This window comes from Chiloscyllium plagiosum, unplaced genomic scaffold, assembly GCF_037043375.1.
Source record: "Chiloscyllium plagiosum isolate Xiang-an unplaced genomic scaffold, Cpla_swu_hap1 HiC_scaffold_16, whole genome shotgun sequence".
Lineage (NCBI taxonomy): Eukaryota > Metazoa > Chordata > Chondrichthyes > Orectolobiformes > Hemiscylliidae > Chiloscyllium > Chiloscyllium plagiosum.
In genome coordinates, this window is record NW_028270154.1 from 47,884,562 (window position 1) to 47,901,469 (window position 16,908).

Below are 16,908 nucleotides of genomic sequence, written 5' to 3' on the forward strand. Positions count from 1 at the left end.
TCAGCAACTTCTCACCTGATTCTGCCACAATGCTCACTGTAGACCATATTGTTCAGATCCCCTATTAGATTCCACCCAATGTTGCATCACAAGTTAAGAAAGCCTTAAAAATAGCAAACCAACTCTAGGTTTTATTTCTAACAGAATAAAATTGAAAAGTAGTGAAGTTATCCTCAACCTGTATTGAGACCTGACAATTACAATGGTTAGCTTTGCCATATTGAAAAAGGACATAATGTCACCAAAAAGGGTGGAGGGAAGATTTACAAGAATAACACGAGGAATATGTAGGTTTAAATAACAGGAAAGTCCTGACATACTGGGTTTTGTCTCCTTCGAAGAATATGACTGAAGGGTGATCTAATGGAATTCTTGAAATTATGTAAGATTTCAACACAGTAAATGTAAAGTGGCTGTTTACTCCTATGGGGAAGTGCACAAGCAGAAGCCAACAATATGACATACTTGCTTGCAATCTATTAGGATACTCAGAAGAAACGTAATCACACAAAGAATAATAGAACTTTACCACAGGAAGTTGTTGACATGAATAACAGTTTAAATGGACAGAAAGCTATACAACCGTAAACATTGCAAAAAGGAGACTACAAGTTGAAGTTTTTCAACTTGTACTCTTTAGAGCAAGGACAGTGACCTAAACAAAAGAGACACTATTTAATACAGAATGAAAACAGGATGCTGATTGGTTTGACATTTTTGGTACAGAGATGCAGCACGAACAGATAAATGTGAATTAACTCTAGTTATTGTGACCTTATTCTACTGAGTGTGAGTCTCTAATGAGTTCTGGTCTCCCTTAATAAATGTTTAAGTTCTATGCAACCAACCATTGGTCTAGACAAGCATGTGAGGAAGAAAATAGTTACTGTGATAAATGTAGATGAGAAAAGATGACAAGAGTTTTGAGTGGTGCATAATTTTTTATTCACTCATTGGCTGGCCATGATTTATTGCCTGTGCCTAGTAACCCTTGAGAAGGTGGAAGTGTGCTGTTGTTTTGAGCCACTACAAATCACGTGCTGCAGGTAGACCCACAATTCTTTTAGAGAGGGAATTCCATGATTTTGTCCCAGTGACAGTAAAGGAATGCCAATATATTTCCAATTCAGGCTGATGAGTAGTTTGGAGGAGATCTTGCAGTGGTAGTGTTCCCATATATCAAATGCCTTTGTTGTTCTAGATAGAAGTTGTCATGGGCTTGAAAGGCACTATCTAAGGATATTTGGTGAATTTTGGCAATGCATTTTATGCATTGCTGCTACTGAGAATTCTTGATAGAGGCTTGTGAATATAGTGCCAATCAAGTGGGTTGCTTTGCTGTGAATGGTATGTTGTTAGAGCTGCATTCCTGCCAGGCAAGTAGGGAGTACACCATCACACTCTTGACTTGTGCCTCACAGATGTTGAGACAGGCTTTGGGGAGTCAGGAGGTGAGTTATTTTGCAGAATTCCTGGCTTCTGATGTGCTCTTATAGCCATTGTGTTTATATGGTGAGTCCAATTGACTTTCTGATCAATGGTAAATCCAAGTGTATTGATAGTGGGGGGTTTAGTAATGTCAATGGGCCAACTCTTATTGGAGATGGTCATTGCCTGGTATTTGTGTGGTGGGAGTATTATTTACTACAAGTCATCCTAAGCTTGGACAATATTCAGGCTTGGGTCTTGTTGCATTTGATGGTTGGCATCTGAGGAGTCGCAAATAATTCTGAACAGTTTGCAATCATCAGCGAACATTTCCATTTCTGATATTACGATGAAGCAGCTGAAGATGGTTGGACTTAGGGCACTACCCTGAGGAACTCCTGCAGAGATGTTCTGGAGCTGAGATGACTGACCTCCAACAACCACAAATATCTTCCAAAGTGTCAGGGATGACTCTAACCGGCAGAGATTTTGCCCTCTGATACCCAATGATTCCGGTTTTGATCGGGCTCCTTGATACCACACTCAGTCGAAAGTGACCTTGATGTCAAGGACTGTCACTTTCACCTCACCTCTTCAGCTTTTTTTGTCCATGTTGAACTAAGGCTATAATCAGGTCAGAAGCTGGGTCGCCCAAAACGCACTGAGCAGGTTATTGCTGAGCATGTGCTGTATAATAGCACTGTTGATTTCACTATCCATCACTTTACTAATGATCAAGAGTTGACTGATGAGGCAGTAATTGGCTGGGTTGGATTTCTCCTGCATTTTGTATAGAGGACTTACCCAGACAGCTTTCCACATTGTTGGCCAAATGCTAGTGACTATATTGGAATGGCTTGTCTAAAGGTGTGGCATATTTTGGATAACAAGTCTTTGGAATATTGTCAAGGCCCATAGGCTTTGCAGTATCCAGTGCCACCAACCATTAAATGCCATTGTGGCATTTGTTTGTGCCATATATCCTGTGTAAATCTTTGTTTATTAGACTGAAAAATTGTCTGCAGCCTCCCAAGTCCTTCCTCGATTTTTGTGCTTGCTGAGCAAGAAATACACAGCACAGATGAACTCATACAACCAATTTTTAGCTTTTTTTGATGATAAATCCTTCCTAGATCTGTGATCCTGTCCACCCTCCCTAACTGGTAGGATGGTTTTGAGCCAAGTTGCTGATCTAGTTTTTGACTCAAAGGGCTATGGCTACACCTGACTATTATCAAAACAGGGTCCTGATCTGAAAATAAACCAATCATTCTGATGGGCTTAAGTCAGAAGTTTCTACCTATATCTAAACTCTTATCTTCCTTCAGCCATATATAGATATTTAAAAAAAAACCAAGCTCCCATTACCTAATTACTCCTATTTGTTTTATGTTATCCTTTCTATTAGGAGATCCATAATGGGATAATTTCTGTCAAATAGCTTTTTCAATATTAAAACATGTTCAAATAGCTTATAACTGTTTTATGAATAATGAGTAAAATTCTAGGCTTGAATTCTTGTCTACAAATCAATTAATTTATGTTGGGTAGTTTTCAGGAGTAAATTTTGTTCTGTATTGTATCTATGGGGTGTATGTTTGAACATTAATGGTTGGTGGTAAGGTGCTGTGTTTTCTGATCTGAAATAAATTTTTGAAGTTTGAAATACCTCAATTCACATCATCTACATCAACCTGAATTGATAGAATCATATTTTTGAAAGCAATACACAGGAACATTATGAAACAAAATTTGATGCCACTTAAAGAGATATTGGGACAGATTAAGAAAATCTTGTTCAAACCTGAAGGGTCATCTAAAAGAGGCAAAAGTAGAAGTGAGGTAGAGAGCTTTAGAGAGACACTTTTGAAGTTTTATGTCTTGAAGGCTGAAGATACAACTGCTTAAGATGAAGTTACTAAATCCAAGATGCCAGAATTGGATTAGTCCAGGAGGATGAACTGCTAGATGGAGAACACCAGGATAGGAACGGCCAAAACCAGAGACAGAGTGTGACAAGGTCAGCACTTGATGTCGAAGATTCAAAACCATGTTCCACGATCTCCAACCATGAGAAGTAGTCACCTCATTGGATCTTTCTGTCCCCACCTGACATTGGTATTGGAAATAGAACACAGAACCTTTGAGAAGAGCACGAGGAAGGAGATAAAAGGGGTAACCTGGAGTCCTTGCTCTCCCTCCTTTTGCACCTTCCTTAATGATGTTTCCTGAGAGCACCTTCAACTGGCAGCTGAGTTACAATGCATCTCCGACCCTTGTACCTTGTGGTGAATATCATCAAACTGAGCAGACTCAGAGAGACCACATCAGTGAGACGACCCAAAGACCACAACCAGCTATACATGAATCAATGACTACAGAAGCTGAAACATAAGCCAGCTCTCAAATAGCAGTCTGCCCCAGTCTTATTGAATAGGTATTACGAGTCTTTTCAAATGAACAATTCAAATGCAGTGGTAGGAACCTGTGCTTAGGACATAGCAAATCCTCAGAAATGCATGTCAGAGTAAATAGCTAGTGTAGACTCGAGACTGTTTATTTAGAAATTTAAGAGTGCTTACTGATTTGGATGTGCTGGTGTTGGGCTGGGGTGGACAAAGTTAAAAATCACACAACACCAAGTTATAGTTGAACAGGTTTATTTGGAAACACTAGCTTTTGGAGCACTGCTCTTTCATCATGTGGTTGTGGAAGAATTTAAAGACAAACGAGTCCAGTGTCATGGAGATGTGATAGAGTAAATAATCTTAGATTAAAACTTCCATCTGTTATAATGGGATATGCTGCTTTCTGTTCTTCGATATGTAAATCTCATCAACAGCCAGGTCCGACATACCACAATGAGAAAACGTAATGACCTCCTCAGGAGAAAGACACATGCTGCAACAGGCAGGGTACCCTTCATTGTCGAGTATTCCCCAGGAGCCAAACGACTACGCTATGTTCTTCACAGCCTGCCACACATTATCGATGAGGATGAGCACCTCGCCAAGACCTTCCCTGGACCTCCTCGTCTCGCCTTTAAACAACCACCAAACCTGATGAAGGATCAATGCTCCGAAAGCTACTGCTTCCAAATAAACCTGTTGGATTATAATGTGTGATTTTAAACTTTGTAAAAACATTGATAGAGTTTGGAAGAGTGTAATCAAAATACAATACTAGACTTTGATAAATATTGTTTTTCCTTCATAACACATTCCATAGAGCCATGTTAGAACTTCCCCCGTAATGTTGGGTTTTAAAATGATATCTTCAAACCAAACTATTAAGGGTTAATTGCTCATGACAATGAGCAACTGAAGCAAAATAAAAAAATGCATGAAAACAGGCCTAGTGTAAAAAACATGCCTGTTTTAGCTGGAATGTAACTGCATAACCTTGACTGTCTGTCAGAACCATTCTTTTGTGTAGTTAGCACTGAGCCACCTGAAAATCCTTTCAACCTGTTTTCTGTACAATGGAATGTCTGGAAAGGTACTGGGAGTATTGCAAAATGGAGATTCAGGATGTTACCGTAGATTCAAAATACAGTCAATTCTGCTATAACATGGTAGTTCCATTCTCGTGCAACACCATGTTCTAAGAAAATTGTGTATTAGCAGTACCATTTAAACTAACGGGGCTGGAATCGTGTTATAACCAATACACACTTTAAAAGTTCGTACTTTAGAAACAGTGTCCCCAACTTATCAATGGTGTTAGAGCAAATTTGCATTAACAAAACATACGTTAAAGCAGAAAGACCGGTAGAATTAATGTCAGGGACTTTCCTCACTCATAGACCTTCCCCACTCATAGACTTTCCTCACTGTGCTGGGATGGTGAGACCGGGGCCATGGACATACCCCACTGCACCAGGATGGCGATAGGCAGGGCCATGGATTCCACACCATCGGGCTGAAGTTCATGTGAGTGGTGCCATTGAATCTGAGATAGAGCTCTAAGTGCTGCCACTGCCAAAGTCCCTAATGGATAGGAAGGCACTGTGAGACTCGTGTGTTTATCTCATTTGTTTAACCTAATTGTATTACTTTATAAATATAGATATGTATCAATAGTGTTAGGTTTAAATATCCTAACCCAAAAAATTAACTGCGTATTGAGTGCACTTGTCTTCTTGTAATCATTTTGATCAGACTTTAAAGAACCCTTTAGGCACTTTCAGCCTAACTACACACCCTGACTAATAGCCCCATTTTCTATCTCATTGTGTCAAGTTAGAAAGAGCTACTACAAACTGGTCAAGGTTTGTCAGAATGTATTTAACCACCCTTTCTCTTTATAACAGTAGAATATGGGTGACCAGTCAGCATTTGCTGCAATCATTAAATCTAGTACTAATAAAATAAATAAATTAAGTTTTCAGCAGCCAGTGAACTGAGCTGGGATATGTTAAGAGTCAGGTGATGTTATGGAAGTGAAAATAGATGCTCTTGTATATATGGTCAGAAGCCCTTCTTAGGGTTAAATCTTGCCAGCAGATTGGGTCAGCCCAGATAATTACAAGGGAGAATTTTCCTTCAGTTGTTGAAAGCAAATGTCAGGATTGTTTTGGGTCCAGATCCTGCCAAGGGAAGCAACAAACAGTTCTTGCTTTCCATTGGGGCAGATTGTGAACTGACCGGAGGGAGAATGGAGAGCTAATGCAGATGTGTTGGCAGATTTGGAATTGGGACAGAAAGCCAACAGGCCAAAATTGAACCCATGATCGGCAAGTTCACACAATCAATTGTTGTGTGTTTCTGGTGAACCAGGAGGAGCAGAGTGCTGGAACCCAGGACAGAGCTGCCCTTTGTCTTTCTGATGCAAGAACCGAGGTTCTTCTTGAGGTTATAGGAAGATTGTGCTCTTTCCAGATTATGTCAAGAGAAGGTCAGCCTTGCAAACCAAGCAAGCTTGGACAAAGGTGGCTGAGAACACAAGAATGTGAAGTATGGGCAGATGGAACCTTGGTCCACTGTAAGAAGTGGTTTGGTGCTATTCGTCACACTGACAAGATCCATGTAAAAACAAATACTCAGGACAGCCTTCTGGATATGAATTGTCCAACAGACACTGCAGCGAATGAGACTGAGGGTGCTTCTGCTCCTGATTGTCAGGGAGTGTGCAGACTTACTGGACCCTCAGCAAGCCTCAGAGCCATAGTCCTAGCAAGGATTTTCCAGCGCTGATTTATGCAACCTATTATAAATATAGTCCCTTGGCATTGCCTGTCGATGCCTGAAATGCCTTATTTCTCTCTTTTTACATTTGCTGGCAAAGTAGGTTCACATCACCTGTGAAAGAAGGGGTCCCAGTCTTGTATGTCATCATCGCTATTGTTGAGGCAGCCATGGTGATTGTCAGTGTTGCTGAACATGAGCAACTTGGGTAAGGTGAGATGGACACACCTGATGGAGAGGGTGAATGGAATCTGCAATGCAGGGATGAAGGAGGTGCAGTGGATTTCAGCCTGACCATATATTAAAGACGAGGCAGTATATTGCTTTACATTGCTGGTTTTCAGCACTTTAGTTTATTTCAGGATGAACTTCATTCCCTTTTGTTATAATCACAAAGCTGACATACATTATCTCAATGAAAGGGAACTCTCTCAATTTAGATATTAACTTCATATATTCTCAGATAAATCTCCTCTTATTCTACTTGGAATTAAGGTATTAAAAGATCTAGTGTGTTGTTCTTATTTTCTGAAAGAAATTGCCAAATTTTGTTCTGTAGGTTTCTGTGTAAAAGGAACAGGATTAACAATCCCTGAATCTACAATGGGCCCTTTATGCACAAGAGCACCTAGATTCCCAAATGTTGATCAGGGCAGAGGCTCGTGGGCACCTGAACGAGTAAGTTACAGGAAGACTTGTGCAGAATCAGACAAGAAATCAAAAATGATCAGTCTCCAAGTTGAGAGCATCTCGCTCTTTAACATGTGTATGCTTTTCAAAAGTAGGATTTTGGATTTCTCGTTCGGCTATGGTGAATTGTCCATTAAGGATGTTTATTGCACGTTAAATACCTTGTTGACAGCTCAACTCACCTCATTAAAAGTCAGCTTTCTATCAATAACAAACTTGCCAAACAAGTTGTACATCATGAATTCTCAACATAGAAACCAGGGCAGATACCTTGCAAATTCAGATCACCACTTGCTCTGAAGTGCCTCCATGTTGGACACGAGGCACCAACATCTTAGAGTACACTCCATGGACACCAGTCACATGGAGCACATGTCTAAAGACATTGCTTTCCAAAATGTGCCAACCTGTAAGAACTTTCAGGGCACATTGCAGATTCACTTATAGGATGCTTCTTTCATTTCACTGAGGTAGCATGCTCAAAATCAAGCCCATTACTCTCTAAGTCTTAGGTTGAGAGTGCTAGGCCTTTTCTCATTGGAACGGCGAAGGATGAGGGGTGACTTGATAGAGGTTTATAAGATGATCAGAGGAATAGATAGAGTAGACAGTCAGAAACTTTTTTCCCCGGGTACAACAGAGTTACAAGGGGACATAAATTTAAGGTGAAGGGTGGAAGGTATAGGGGAGATGTCAGGGGTGGGTTCTTTACCCAGAGAGTGGTGGGGGCATGGAATGCGCTGCCTGTGGGAGTGGTAGAGTCAGAATCTTTGGTGACCTTTAAGCGGCAATTGGATAGGTACATGGATGGGTGCTTAAGCTAGGACAAATGTTCGGCACAACATCGTGGGCCTAAGGGCCTGTTCTGTGCTGTCTTGTTCTATGTTCTATGTTCTAAAAGTTAATGAGAACATGTTACAGAGAGCAGCAATCAGCATTCAAGCACAGCAACAGAACAGGGAAAAGAATGGAGAAGTTATTGACATTTCTTGAGTGTTGAGCAAGTTGCAGACCTGAAAAAAACTGAGTATTGGCTGAACTGGTGATGCAGATGTGCGAGATATTACATCCCACCAGGCCTAGATACAGAGTCCAATAAGGTGAAAATTGCCATGTTCATTGTCCATCTATAATTACCCAGAGAAGGTTATGATGAACAATTTTCTTGAACCATTGCTGTCAATCTCATAAATATGGAGTTAGCTGTAACTCATAGAGTCATAGAGATTTGCAGCACGGAAACAGACTCTTTGGTCCAATTCGTCCACACCAACCAGATATCCCAGCCCAATCTAGTCCCATTTGCCAGCACTTGGCCCATATCCCTTTAAACCCTTCCCATTCATGCACCCTTCCAGATGTCTATTCAATGTTGTAATTGTACCAGCCTCCACCACTTCTTCTGGCAACACATTCATTTACATACCACGTTTTGCACAGGGAAAAGACCTTGATTATTTACCCTATTCATATGTTGCATGATTTTATAAACCTCTATAAGGTCATCCCTCTCAGCCTCTGAAACTTCAGTGAAAATAGCCCCAGCCTAACTGTCGTATCTGCTCCCAGGAGGACCAGTTCCACCACAGAACACACAAGATGGCCTCCTTCTTTAGAGACCACAATTTCCCTTCCCACGTGGTTAAAGATGCCCTCCAACGCATCTCGTCCACATCCCGCACCTCCGCCCTCAGACCCCACGCCTCCAACCGTAACAAGGATAGAACCCCACTGGTGCTCACCTTCCACCCTACCAACCTTCACATAAACCAAATCATCCGACGACATTTCTGCCACCTCCAAACTGACCCCATCACCAGGGATATATTCCCTTCCCCATCCCTTTCCACCTTCCGCAAAGACCGTTCCCTCCGTGACTACCTGGTCAGGTTCACGCCCCCCCAACAACCCACCCTCCCGTCCTGGCACCTTCCCCTGCCACTGCAGGAATTGCAAAACCTGCGGCCACACCTCCCCCCTCACCTCCATCCAAGGCCCCAAAGGGGTCTTCCACATCCATCAAAGTTTTATCTGCACATCCACCAATATCATTTCCTTTTTTTTTATAGATATTTTTATTAGAAATTTAACATTTTTACAAGTTTACAAAAATAAACAAAACTCTCAGATATAAACATTGATAGACAATTAACTCAAATATACAATAGCCAAAATTTAACAAGAGACAGAAAAAAAACAAAAAAGAAAAAAAAATCAAAATTCAACTATCTACTAATCTAACCTACAACTAACCAGAGTGTATGTTTAAGTCTCTTACATGCTCGGAATGTGTTAACATCAGATGTAATAAAACCCGTATTCGTGCGGGATTCCTCTCCCGAGGGGCCCTGGACCAGCCAGGTTTGTAATCTCAATTAAATAAAAGCCCTTGTTAGGATAGCCGAAATATCTGTATTTATGTAATTCAAGAAGGGCTGCCATATTTTATAAAATAATTCAGTCTTTCGGTGCACCATATTTGTGAGGAAGTCAAGGGGAATACATTCCATAATTAATCTGTACCAATTTGAAAGTCCAGAGGGGGCCTCAGCCACCCAGTTCACCAAAATATTTTTCCTTGCACAGAAAGAAAGAATAGAAAATAGTCTCTTCCCGTACGTGTCCAGGGAGGGAAAGTTCGAAAAGCCCAAAAGGAGAGATACAGGGTCCACTTTAATTTCCATTCCTAAAATTTCTGTCAGGGTACTTGCTACTTTAGTCCAATATTTACGGATCTTATGACAGGTCCATAGGCAATGTACAAGAGTGCCCACCTCTATTTTGCATTTAGGTCACATTGGAGTTGCTCCTGCCTTAAATTTTGCCAGTCGAACCGGTGCTATATGGGCCCTATGAAGTATCTTCAGCTGGATAGCCTGGGTTCTGTTACAGATAGTAATTCTTCTAGCATTTTCCCAAATATCATTCCACGTTTCTATAGAGATTTCTAGTCCCAAATCCTGATCCCATGTTTTAAGCAGATTATCCATATCTCCCGATACTTCATCATGTAGTAAATGATAAATAGTACTGATGGAAGATACCCCCACTGGTCGTAGGACACTACATTCTCTATCTGATTTATATAGACTATCTAATAACGTAGTCTTCTTCTGTATATAATCTCAAATTTGGAAGTATCGAAAGAGGTCTCCATTAGGTAATCCGAATTTCTGACGCAGCTGTTCAAAAGACATCAAGACTCCATAGAACATAGAACATAGAACAATACAGCACAGAACAGGCCCTTCGGCCCACGATGTTGTGCCGAACATTTGTCCTAGCTTAAGCACCCATCCATGTACCTATCCAATTGCCGCTTAAAGGTTACCAAAGATTCTGACTCTACCACTCCCACAGGCAGCGCATTCCATGCCCCCACCACTCTCTGGGTAAAGAACCCACCCCTGACATCTCCCCTTAAATTTATGTCCCCTTGTAACAATCTGTTGCACCCGGGGAAAAAAGTTTCTGACTGTCTACTCTATCTATTCCTCTGATCATCTTATAAACCTCGATCAAGTCACCCTCATCCTTCGCCGTTCCAACGAGAAAAGGCCTAACACTCTCAACCTATCCTCGTACGACCTATTCTCCATTCCAGGCAACATCCTGGTAAATCTTCTCTGCACCCTCTCCAAAGCTTCCACATTTTTCCTAAAGTGAGGCGACCAGAACTGCACACAGTACTCCAAATGTGGCCTAACCAAAGTCCTGTACAGTTGCAACATCACTTCACGACTCTTGAATTCAATCCCTCTGCTAATGAACGCTAATACACCATAGGCCTTCTTACAAGCTCTATCCACCTGAGTGGCAACTTTTAAAGATCTATGAACATAGACCCCAAGATCCCTCTGTTCCTCAACCTCACTAAGAACCCTACCGTTAACCCTGTACTCCGCATTCTTATTTGTCTTTCCAAAATGGACAACCTCACACTTGGCAGGGTTGAACTCCATCTGCCACTCCTCAGCCCAGCTCTGCATCATATCTAAGTCTCTTTGCAGCCGACAACAGCCCTCCTCACTATCCACAACTCCACCAATCTTCGTATCATCTGCAAATTTACTGACCCACCCTTCAACTCCCTCATCCAAGTCATTAATAAAAATTACAAACAGCAGAGGACCCAGAACTGATCCCTGCGGGACTCCACTTGTAACTGGGCTCCAGACTGAATATTTGCCATCTACCACCACTCTCTGACTTCGACCGGTTAGCCAGTTTTCTATCCAATTGGCCAAATTTCCCTCTATCTCATGCCTCCTGTTTTTCCGCATAAGCCTACCATGGGGAACCTTATCAAATGCCTTACTAAAATCCATGTATACTACATCCACTGCTCTACTCTCATCCACATGCTTGGTCACCTCCTCGAAGAATTCAATAAGACTTGTAAGGCAAGACCTACCCTTCACAAATCCACATGCAGGTGGATGCAGGTGGGGAGTGATTATGATAGGCCAGTGGGGAGGGTGGAGTGGATAGGTGGGAAGAAGACGAACAGATCAAGAAGGCAGTGCCGAGTTGGAGGGCTAGATCCGGGATGAGGTGGGGGGAGGGGAGATTCGGAAACTAGTGCTCTATTGATGCCATGTAGTTGAAGTGTCCCAAAGCAGAAGATGAGTGCACCAAACAACTCCACTGCTATGTGGCTGATGACTTCAACTCCCCTTCCACTCCACCAAAGATATGCAAGTCCTAGGCCTTCTCCATGTCCAAATGCAAGTCACCTGACAACTGGAGAAAGAACGCCTCATCTTCCGCCTTGGAACCCCTCAATGACATGACATCAAACTAGTGCTTTGAAATATCCCCTCCCCCACCCCATCCCAGATCCAACCCTCCCAATCGGCACCACCCTCTTCACCCGTCCATCCTCCCTCCCACCCATCTGCTTCACTCTCCCCACGTTCCCAGCTACCTTCACCCCCACTTCAGCCCCACACCCACCCTCCTATTTATCTCTCAGCCCCCTTCCCATCCCCACATTTCTGATGAAGGGCTTATGCCTGGATTTTCAACTCTCCTGCTCGTCGGGTGCTACCTGACCTGCTGTGCTTTTCCAACACCACACTTTTCAATACTCCCCAGTGTCCAACCATACAAGTCCTGTCCTGGGTTGCTTTGCCAAAATGCAACACCATACATTTATCTGAGTTAACCTTCTTCACGGTCCACTACACCACCAATTTTGGTGTCTTCTACAAATATACTAACCATACTTCCTATATTCATATTCCAAATAATTTATATGATGAAGCAAGGGACCCATCACTGATCCTTGAGTCACACCACTGGTCACAGGCCTCCACTTCAAAAAACAATGCTCTACCACCACCCTTTGACTCTTACCTTCAAACCGGTTTTTGCATCAAATTGGTTTACTACCCCTGGATTCCATGTGATCTAACTTTGCTAACACGCAGAACCTTGTCAAGTGCCTTACTAAGGTCTAGATAGACAACATCCTTTGCTTTACCCTCATCAATTTTGTCACCTCTGCAAAAAACTTAATCAAGTTCGTGTGAAATGATTTCCCACACACAAAGCCATGTTGCCTTTCCAAATGTATGTTTATCTTGTCCTGCAGAATCCTCTCCAAGAACTTACCCATCATTTACATCAGGCTCACCAGTCTATAGTTCCCTGGCTGTTCCTTACCACCTTTCCTAAACAATGGCACCATATTAGCCACCCTCCAGTCATCTGACACGTCACCCATGTTTATCAATGATACAAATATCTCAGCATGGGGCACAGCAATCTCTTCCCTAGTTTCCCACAAAGTTCTAGAACACACTTGATCAGATTTTGGGGATTTATCTACTTTTGTGATTTAAGCACTACCTCTTCTGTAATATGAGCACTTTCCAAGACATCACTACTCATTTCCCAAGTTCCCTATCTTCCACATCCTTCTCCACAGTAAATACTGACACAAAATATTGAGTTAATATCTCCTCAACTCCTGTGGTTCCATATGGAGACAGCCTCATTGATTAAGGGTCCCGCTTCTTTCCCTCGTTTTTTGAGAGTTTACGGGTTTCTGTGGATTATATCTGCAATAAATGCTGTTGGTTTCAAGTCCTATCAGATCGAATGGATTGGTTGGAGAGCCAATTACAGGCAATGAGGAATTTGCAACAGCAACAGTATGTGATGGATGGCAATTATAGGAAGGGGGAAAAGTCGCAGATACAGTCACATAGAAGGGTTAACTCCAGGAAAAGTAAGAGAGCTGGGCAATTAGTGCAGGAGTCTTCTGTGGCTAACCCCATTTCAAACAAGTATGCTATTTTGGAAAATGTAGGGGGTGATCGATTCACATGGAAACATAGCACAAACAGCCAAGTTTCTGCTATTGAAACTGGCTCTAATGCAACGAGGGGTACGTCGGGTTCCAAGAGATCAATTGTGTTAGGGGACTCTCTAGTCCGAGGTACAGACAGACTTTTTTGTGGCCAGCAGCAAAAAAGCAGAATGGTGTTGCGTCCCTGGTGCCAGGAACAAGGATGGCTCAGAGAGGGTGCAATATGTTCTCAAGGGGGGGAGGGGCCAGCAAGAAGTCATTGTCTACATTTTTAAATTCCTGCCTAACTCTCTGTAATCTCCCTTCAGAATCTCAACCTTTTCCCTTCCTATGTCATTGGTTCCAATGTAGACAATGACCTCTTGCTGGCCCCATCTTTAAATAGATCCCCTAAACATGAGATACCCCTGGATCTCCAGAATTTAAAAGTGGCATCTGTAAACCCCGGTTGGAATCCCCATGCTCCCACTATCGGTGCATAGGGGGATGTTTTATGTGAATTGCCCTCATTTTGCCGCATTATATTCCAAGCCTTAATTGTATTTAGTATTATAGGGTTTTTACATGATCTGTAATGATTTTCCTCTTGTCTGAAAATAAAAGGTTAATAAGTGGGTATTTTACTTGAGAGGCCTCGATGTCCAACCAGATTGATTGTGGATCAGACAAGACCCAATCAGCTATGTAACTTAATAGGGAACTTAACTGATATTTCCTAAAGTCTGGGAAGTCCAATCCTCCCCTTGTCTGTGGAAGCTGTAGCTTCTTCAGCTTAATGAGGGGCCGCCTATGATTCCAGATAAAGGAACCCAGCCAGCCATATAATTTACATAAAGCCGTCCTCGGCAGCATCACCGGAAGCATTCACATAGGGTATAGGAGACGGGGCAGGACATTCATTTTGATTAGTGCTATTCTACCCAACCAGGAAATTGGAAGGTCTCCCCATCGCTAGAGGTCCTGCCTTATCCTTTCCAGTAAATGCACAAAATTAGCCTTATACAACTGACCAAATACTGGAGTAATAAAAATGCCTAAATATAAGAAGCCCTCCAGGGACCAACGAAAGGGAAAAAGGGATCCGTCCACTAAGTGGGGTATCATAGCAAGGCCACCCATTGGCATAGCCTCTGATTTTGAAAAATTAATTTTATAGCCTGATAATGCGCTAAATGTATTAATAACTTGGATTAGGCGAGGTACGGACATCAGAGGATTACTGAGGAATAGAAGAACATCATCTGCATAAAGGGTAATTTTATGTTTACCTGTACCAATCCTCGGGGCCACTATATTAGGATCAGCTCGTATAGCTTCTGCTAGTGGTTCAATTATTAGCATAAATAACAATGGCGAGAGGGGACATCCCCACCAATATCATTTATTCTATCCGTTGCTCCCGATGCAGTCTCCTCTACATTGGGGAGACTGGACGCCTCCTAGCAGAGCGTTTTAGGGAACATCTCTGGGACACCCACACCAATCAATCACACCTGTGGCCTAACATTTCAACACCCCCTCCCACTCAGCTGAGGACATGGAGGTCCTGGGCCTCCTTCACCGCCGCTCCCTCACCATCTGACGCCTGGAGGAAGAACGCCTCATCTTCCGCCTCGGAACACTTCAACCCCAGGGCACCAATGTGGACTTCACCAGTTTCTTCATTTCCCCTTCCCCCGCCTCACCCCAGTTCCAAACTTTCAGCTCAGCACTGTCCCCATGACTTGTCCTACCTGCTTATCTTCCTTTCCATCTATCCACTCCACCCTCCTCTCTGACCTATCACCTTCATCCCCACCCCCACTCACCTATTCTACTCTAAGCTACTTTCTCCTCACCCCCACCCTCCTCTCATTTATCTCTCCATTCTTCAGGTACGCTGCCTGTATTCCTGATGAAGGGCTTTTGCCCAAAACGTCGATTTTCCTGCTCCTCAGATGCTGCCTGAACTGCTGTGCTTTTCCAGCACCCACTCTAATCCAGAATCTGGTTTCCAGCATCTGCAGTCATTGTTTTTAACTATTCAGCCTCTCCCTATAGCTCAAAATCTCCAACCCTGGCAACATACTTGTAAATCTTTTCTGAACTCTTTCAAGTTTCACAACATCCTTCCTATAGGAGGAAGACTAGAATTGTACACAATATTCCAAAAGTCGTCTAACCTTTGTCCTGTAGAGCCACGACATAATCTCCAAATTCCTATACTGAATTCTCTGACCAATAAAAGAAACCATACTGAGCACCTTCTTCATTATCCTATTTACCTGAACTCCACTTTCAAGGAATTATGAACCTACACTCCAAGATCTCTTTGTTCAGCAACATTCCCCAGGACCTTACCATTAACTGTCTAAGTTCTGCCCTGATTTGTCTTTTCAAAATGCAGCGTCTCACATTTATCTAAATTAAAGCGGCACGATGGCACAGTGGTTAGCACTGCTGCCTCACAGCGCCAGAGACCTGGGTTCAATTCCCACCTCAGGCGACTCTCTGTGTGGAGTTTGCACATTCTCCGGGTGCTCCGGTTTCCTCCCACAATCCAAAAATATGCAGGTTAGGCCATGCTAAATTGCCTGTAGTGTTAGGTGAAAGGGGTAAATGTAGGGGAATGGGTCTGGGTGGGTTACGCTTCGGCAGGTCGGTGTGGGCTTGTTGGGCCGAAGGGCCTGTTTCCACACTGTAAGTAATCTAAACTCCATCTGCTGCTACTCGGCTCATTGGTCCATCTGATCAAGATCTCATTGTACTTTGATGTAACCTTATTCACTGTCCACTACACCTCCAATTTTGGTGTTATCTGCAAACTTACTAACTATACCTCTTATGTTCACATCCAAATCATTTATGTAAATGATGAAAAAGAAGTGGACCCAACACCGACCCTTGTGGCATTCGTCACAGGCCTCCAGTCTGAAAAGCAACCTTCCACCACCACCCTCTATCTTCTACCTTCGAGCCAGTTCTGTATCCAAATGGCTAGTTCTCCCTGTATTCCTTGCAATCTAACCTTGCTAATCAATCTACCATGAGGAACCTTGTTGAATGTCTTACTGAAGTTCATATAGACCATGTCCACTGCTCTGCATTCATCAATTCTCTTAGTTGCTTTGTCAAAAAACACAATTAAGTTAGTGAGACATGATTTCCCATGCACAAAGCCATGTTTACTATCTCTAATCAGTCCTTGCCTATCCGTCCCTCAGGATTCCCCCCAACAATGTGCCCACCACTGATGTCAGTCTCACCGGTCTGTAGTTCCCTGTCTTTTTCTTTCCACCTTTCTTAAAT